Below are 7,686 nucleotides of genomic sequence, written 5' to 3' on the forward strand. Positions count from 1 at the left end.
TATCTTAATTAAACTCAGGCTGTACAAACCTTCTTTATTGCCGTTAAAAGAGGGCTGGCTCCAGCATGAGATCACTTTGCTTGCACGTCCCAGTCCCTAGATTCAATCTGTACTCATCCCACTCAGTGGGAAGGAATCCAGTAACAGGTGACAAGAAATAGCACACTGGCAGCCGGCTGCGAAGCTCGGGGTGGGCACAGGAGGACATGCAGGGCTGCTCAGCCGTCCACCTGACCGGCGACCATGTCGGACATCAGGGACAGGTTCAGGAGCTTCCCCGCCATCACGCACTACTGGTTTGCTGCCACAGTCGAGGTCCCCTTGATCGGCAAGCTCGCTATTATCAGCCCGGCCTACTTCTTCCTCTGGCCCGAAGCCTTCCTCTATCGCTTCCAGATATGGAGGCCGTTCACTGCCGCCTTTTATTTCCCCGTGGGGCCTGGAACTGGATTTCTTTATTTGGTCAATTTAAATTTCTTATATAAGTATTCTACACGGCTTGAGGCAGGAGCTTTTGACAGGAGGCCAGCAGACTATTTATTCATGCTTCTCTTCAACTGGATTTGCATTACTATTACTGGCTTAGCCATGGATATGCAGTTGCTGATGATTCCTCAAATCATGTCAGTACTTTACATCTGGGCCCAACTGAACAGAGACCTGATTCTATCATTTTGGTTTGGAACACGAATTAAGCCTGTTACTTACCTTGGGTTGTCCTCAGATTCAACTATATCATTGGAGGCTCGGTCATCAATGAGCTCATTGGAAACCTTGTCGGACATCTTCATTTCTTCCTGATGTTCAGATACCCAATGGATTTGAGAGGAAGGAATTTCCTGTCCACACCTCAGTTTTTGTACCGCTGGCTACCCAGCAGGAGAGGAGGGGTGTCAGGGTTTGGTGTGCGCCCTGCAAGCATGAGGCGAGCTGCTGATCAGAATGGCGGAGGCAGGAGACACAACTGGGGCCAGGGCTTCCGACTTGGAGAGCGGTGAGGAGCAGCCCTGGCCTGCTCACCAGCCATGCTAAGCAGATGACAGTCTCCTCCCAGTGCTGGGCACGCTTAATGGCCGAGCTCTTGCTGCCGCTCGTGGACCTGACCCCCGCTGAATGTAGTCTTTTGGTACAAGACACATTTTTAAATCCCGAAGGAAAATACAAGTGTTCCTCAAGTTTCATGATTCTCATTCAAGTCCTTTCTGCTGTGAAGAACAAATGTCAGCTGTGCAGAGTTCAGAACTGACTCATGTTGTGGTGCCTTCTCCTCTCCCCTTCCATATGCATAATGAAGTGGGCAAGCGGGGCTGATGAGCCAAATCCTGTCAGAGGGCCCTCTCCTCTCTCACGTCCCCGGAGCTGCAGCTAGCATTGTCCACAGAAGGATTTTGCCTTTGACAAACTTACTGACTTGCCAAAGCTTGGTCACAAAGAGCTGGCTCACACATGGTCCTTGGCCATCACTGCAGGACTGTGACGGTAGGGAGAAGACTGGATCAGCAGAGGAAGAACTTTCTCCGCTGTGGGGCCTCATCAGCCTGTCAGCAGTGCCGCCATTGCTGCCTTTCACATATTTATACACAAAGGACCTCTGAGTCAGTGAGGGCCGGGACTGGGAGTAACGAGGGTTAGGACTTGTTGCTCCGCCCTCCTATCCTTCTGAGCTGAGCGATGAAAACCATAGTGGAGTTGCTCCTGACACAGGGGATGAGTTTAAACGTGGTCCCTTGTGTTTCTTCACGGGCTGAACTGGCCTTGTGTGCCCAGAGCAGCTGTACTGTGCTGTGCTGTGTTAGGAGGTTCCTGATCACATGGCCAGACAGACACACGTCCCTGGAGGCACTGATTCCGTTTGGTCCTCATTGCAGATGTGTGTTCACTCAGTTGGTGGAGGAGAGAGGTTTAGACTCTAAATTTTTAGTTAATTGGTTTTTTGGACCATGCCTTTTCTGGTCAAGTGTTTATGATAATGCTAAGTGAAGTACCTCTTCAGATGGGTGTCAGTCAGTTTTTAAGGCTAATGGAGGCACATCTGAACAGGTCGCTCATAATTAGAGGTTCCAATAGCTTTAGGACCTTTTGCATTTGAAGGTCTTTATTACCTTGGGTCATGCATGTATACACTTTGTGAATCAGACCTGCTCACTTTTTAGAGGTGGGCTTTTACCGGCAGAGCTCAGCTTATCACTAAATAAAGTGTTCTGAAGGCTCCACGGCTTTATACAGTTACTTTATGTTTTCATTCTGGAATCAGGCTGCTGGCTGCAGTGGGACGGGGCCAGTATGCTCTGAAGGCTTTTGATACTTTGGTTTTTCCTTTGAGGAAATGTGCCCAAACAGGGTGACTTACCCTCCTCTGCTCACTAAAACTGTGATGTGTATTATTTAGGAAGTGGGAGTTTGAAAAAGAGCTCCCCCTTTCTCATGTGATCCTCTCCATATTTAATTTATATGATGAACTATTGAATGGAGAGAGGCTGATCCTGAACCACCTGGTTCTCCTGCTGACCTGAGGCTGTGATAAAGGTGTGTCTGTCAGGTTCAGGAAGGACTGCCATTTGTGTGAGCAGGAGATTGTGCTTCGTCCTGGTACCAGGCTGGCTCCTGAGAGCACTGGCTTTTCTAAGGATCTGCAAGCACAGAGAGCTTTTCTGTACAGGGAAAATGGTCATAAGATTCTTCCTCCTGGACAGGATTGGGAAGCTGATAATTTTATTACCTTGCCTGGATTACTAGTCCTTCCAAGATAGTTTTACCAAAGTGAGCTGTTTGAGTGTTGACTTCACAAGGTAAGAATTTACAGTGGGTTCTCTTTATGAATGTGAAAAAAAAACCCTTATTTTGTACAGACAGCTTTCCTTTTTGTAACTAATCCTTTTTACTGGTAAACATTGTAAATTAAAATGTGCAACTTGAAGGCTGTCTGTGTTAAGTTTCCATACCTCTGCTATGGCGTGTTCACGATGTAATTTATGTTATTTTCTTCACTGGATTGGTTTTATGTGACCGCCAGTAGTTTTTGACTAGCAGGACAGCAGGCATTTTTGTATGTGATTGGTATTCATGTATTAGAGAATGTCTGAATTCCTGGAAGAAATTGGTACTGAGTTTTCCTCTGTGTGCGCATGCACGTGCTTGAGGGGCTGTGGGGGTGCAGGGGGTTGGGGGGGGAGATGGTGTGTGAGTGCCTGTGTGTCAGAGAGAAAACGGCTGAGCGTGCGCGAGTTGGGTTTTGGTAACTAGCCTAGACTGTCTGCAAACTTGGAATCTTCTTGCCTCAGCCCTTCAGGTTCCGGAATTAGGCATATTCCACCAAATTGGCTTGGTTTTATTTAATGAAGCAGGGTGTTTACAGGTTTTAAATTAGGAGTAGAGCCGACAGTGCTATGCTTTATAGCATTTCTGTAGCTTTCACCCATGAGTGTGAGTTTTGGAACTCTGGAGTTAGATTAACCATTTCTTTAGGTAAGAACACCAGACAAGAACACACATGCCAAGTTTTTGTTAAAGGGAAGCCGTTTGAGTATGGCTTCCTGGCCTTGTGATGCATTCATTCCAAGATAGGTCAACACCAGGAAGCAGAGCTGTGCACCTTTGTCTTAGTAGAGAAATAAGGGGATGATAAGAAAAAGACAGGACATTGCAGTCTCCGGGTAGGTGAGCTTCCGTTTGGATAGCTAATAATGGGCAGTGTCTTCACTGCCAACTGTATGTGAGGTCCCTTGCCGTTTTACGTTTTCAGTAGCAACAGTACTGGATAATGAAACTTGCTCGCCCTTGGGGAAAGGCACAGGTCTTTTTGGACTTCTTGCAGGTAGTGTCTTAGAGGCCTGGCTTAGGCAAGCTTGCTTGCTTTATCTGCTGGATTTATTTGCTTTCCAGAGTGGCTCTGGATTGGGATTGGGGTGACAACAGGGTACGTGCCCAAATTGGTTGTTATGTTTGCTCCTATATGTCCTGACATATTAACGTCTGGATTCAGTTGTATTCCATTTTGAATATTTTAAGACTCTGTAGTTTCCTTTCTGCTTCATGATGAGAATCATTTGGGATCAGAGGGGAGAATTGTCTTGTCATGCCCTTTCTATGTGTTTTTAAACTTCCTGGTGATTTAGTTAGCTTTGGGAACCCATGTTTAAACCAACTTTCTTTTCTTTTATTAAATGTATTATTTTGACAATTTAAAAAAAAGAAATAGCATACTGGCAATATTCTGCTTATATATTTCTATCAAAAACTCTCATATTTTATGATTGTTGTATCAGTTAAAATTGCATATATTTGTAAATAAAAACTTTAGAATAACCTAAAAATTATGCCTCAACAAGATATTTAAAAAAGAGCTTTGTTTACTTTCATGTATGAGAAACTTCACACTAAGCAGAGCTAGGACAAAATGAAGCTCAATGACCCCATTAAAGACACAGGCTCTTCTTCTTTTTCTCTCTTTTTCTTAAACAACAAAAGTGACAAAAAACATACTGTAAAATAAAAACAAGAGCTATCACATCAAATTTGGACACAGCAAAACAAAAGAAGAAAAAGAGCCCAAGAGAAGGCACAAGAATCAGAGACCCATGAGTTCACACACTCAGCTTCAGTAAAAGGCTGAACCGAAAGCTGTAACATATGCAGCAGACCTGGTGCAGACCTGCTATAGCCCCGTGTCTGCTGTTTCAGTGTCTGTGAACTCATATGAGCTCCGAGGGGAGGGGTTTGGTGGGGATGTCCCATTTAGAGCTGTGTGAGTCAGGTTTCTCCCTCTACACAATGTCTGGCTGTGGCTCACTGCATCACTTCCATCCACCACAGGAGGCTGCTTCTCTGATGATGACTGAATAAGGCACTCACCTGTAAGAATAGCAGGATGTCATCAGGAGTCATTTCATTGGCTTTTTAGTTGGTTGGTTGGTTTTGTTTTTTCAGATCAGAACTATTTGCTTTCATCCCAGGTCCCTGGGATATCTGGCCTGGTTCTTGGTTACCAAGGCACTGCTGGGTATGGACTCTGTTTCATGGAGTGGGTCAGTGGATCAAATAAGTATTGCTTGGCTGCTCTCACAGGCTTTATTCTACCATTGTCCTAGCATATTCTGCACACAGAACAGAATCGTAGATCAGGTTTGTGGCTGGGTTGGTGTTTATGTTTCCCTTTTGGTAGCCAGAAGAGTATCTTCCTGTACCATCTCCATGTTTATCAAGTTGTGCACAACGTCACTTTCAGCAATCAGGACTTGCTGTGCAGAATAACCTGCTGTCTTGGAGACAGCCTGGGTTGTTTGGGGATTTCCATAGAAACAGCCTGGGTTGTTGGGGATTTCCATAGGACCCCTTTGTCCAACAATCAATTGGATGAAACCCAATCCCAGCTCTAATAGGATCATTTGGGCCACTTGGGGATTTGTCTCCCCCATTACTTGAACACTTCAGTAGGATCACCTTTGTATATTTTAGGAACTTTCCACTGCATTAGGTTCCATACTGCTCCTCAAATGCTCGACTCCAGCCGTCTCTTTCTGCCTTCTCTCCCTCAATGCCATCTTTCCTCCCCGTCCCAGTTCATTCTCATTCATGTCCACATTCAACTTCAGTCGGCCCACAGAACCTATTCGATTTCACCCTCCAGAGAGATCAGTGAGGCTACAGTTGCCTAAGTCTTCTGTCATCATAAAATGTGATTTTAAATCTAAATCTTGCTTTTCCGGGGAATTTGGAGATCCAGTATTTTCTTTGCTCAGAGAACTGGGCTCTGATGATGCCAAGTGGTCTTGTTTGCTGTTGCTTAGGTTCCTGTACTAGCCTCTCTCCATCAGCTTGGCTCTGGGGTTGTCCTGTCTGGCTGTCTCTGACAGTGGCTTGACCCTCCTGTAGGCCTGTGTGTCAGCACTCCTGTAGACTTGCTTTCTTTCAGCCGGATACGTGAACATAGGGTGCTCCTGAGTTGGTGTGACCTGAATCCTCCTGGCACAGAAGAGGAGGTCACACCTCTGCTCTCAACTCTGTCTCACACGTGGTGACTGGATTTTACCTCTGGGCCCAGGCACTGGAAGTGTCCCGCCCCTGACTGCTCCCAGGTCCCTTCGCCCAGAGGGCACAGATGGCACTAGGCAATTTCCTCTTGTGTCAGGAATATGGGCAGAAAGTAGTTGTGTCCTCTGACTCTCAGGATTGACTGCACTTCTGAGGGTCCAGCTCTCTACCCCACAGGATTTGGGTGCAGGGAGCTGTGGGACTGATTCAGATCAGTTCTGGACATAGGCAGAAGCCAGCAGCTTCCTAACACTGACTACTCTTGTATTCCTGTTTCCAGAGGATACAGAGGCAATATCCAGATGCTTCTTTACAATGTCTCCAAGGTCCCCAACAGAGAAAGCAGCCTATTGTCAAAGGCAGAAACTTTATTATTGATCTTAGGTCCAGAATGTCCTTAGCAGTAAAGCCTTCATCGAGGATACAGTAGTCAAACTCTTTCTTAGTAAAGCTGATCACGGTTCTCAATGTGCTTAGAAAACCTAGAGATGGAATTAAATTATCGCCAGCTCTCACAAGGTCACCGTGTCCAAGAGCTCTGAATGTTGTCTCCTCAGAGTGGTAGAAACACTCCCAGCACAGAGACACTGCTGGCTGGACCCATGGAGAAGCCAATACCATATCTTGAGGAGCACCTGGCCCTCTGCATCCAACTGCACTGTCAGCAGCCTCTTAGAGTCCTCAGCAGACCCAGACCTGAGGTGACCCCTAGCTGCTGGCTGAGGAGCGATGGTGGCAGTGGCTACAGGGACTGACCCCAAGGCAACTCTTTTAAGGACAACATTTAATTGGGACTGGCTTGCAGGTTCAGAGGGTCAGTCTATTATCATCAAGGAGGGAACATGGTGATACACAGGCAGGCATGGTACAGGAGAAGCTGAGAGTTGCACATATTCATCTGAAGGCTGCTAGCAGAATACTGGCTTCCGGGCAGCTAGAATGAGAATCTTATAACTCAAGCACACAGTGACAAACCTACTCCAACAGGGTCACACCTTCTAATGCTGACAGTCCCTTGGCCAAGCATATACAAACCATCACACCCATCTCAGGCCTAAGTCTCTTTACTACTGTAGCTGAGCTGCCTGAGTTTCCTTGAGGCTAGACACTATAGTCACTGGCTTTAACACCTCAGCAGGGGACAGAGGAAAGTAGCCTTTATTCTCTGTCTGCAGGAACTGAGCAGCTCTAACTCCCTGTTGCTTGTTAAAGGTTCAGGAAAAGGGACACCTTGACAAGTGATTTTAACCTTTATTTATAAGTTATTCAGGTCTCCAAAAAGTTTCTACAAAAGTTTGCCTCCAAAAAGTTCACTTAAAATGTTCTCTTTGCTCTCTTCCTCTTATCTCCTTTCCTCTTGCTCTTATGTCACAATACTTTCCTTACTCTCAAGGCCTTACTTTCAACACTATGCCTTTAATTCTAAGTTCTTCTTGAGTTCTGTTTTGTTCAGTTCTGTCTAAAAAGCTTTCTCTCTCTTTGTCCTCAGCATTTGTATATCTTTCTGAACACAGTATCACATGGTAAAAAGTTCACCACAAGCTTGCTCAGGAATGCAAATCATAAGTTGAATAATAAGTTGATAACAGGGAATGTTTATATGCATATCTGTTGAGGAATTATCAGGATAACCTGTCATCATCTGTCAAAGGCTCT

The 7,686-nt window shown here is 45.6% G+C and overlaps 1 pseudogene; it reads left to right on the forward strand.

Moving 5' to 3' along the window:
- Positions 1-243: 243 nt before the first annotated feature.
- On the forward strand, positions 244-1,278 carry Derl1-ps1 (derlin 1, pseudogene 1; annotated as a pseudogene).
- The last annotated feature ends 6,408 nt before the right edge of the window (positions 1,279-7,686 follow it).

Source organism: Rattus norvegicus, chromosome 9, assembly GCF_036323735.1.
Source record: "Rattus norvegicus strain BN/NHsdMcwi chromosome 9, GRCr8, whole genome shotgun sequence".
Classification (NCBI taxonomy): domain Eukaryota; kingdom Metazoa; phylum Chordata; class Mammalia; order Rodentia; family Muridae; genus Rattus; species Rattus norvegicus.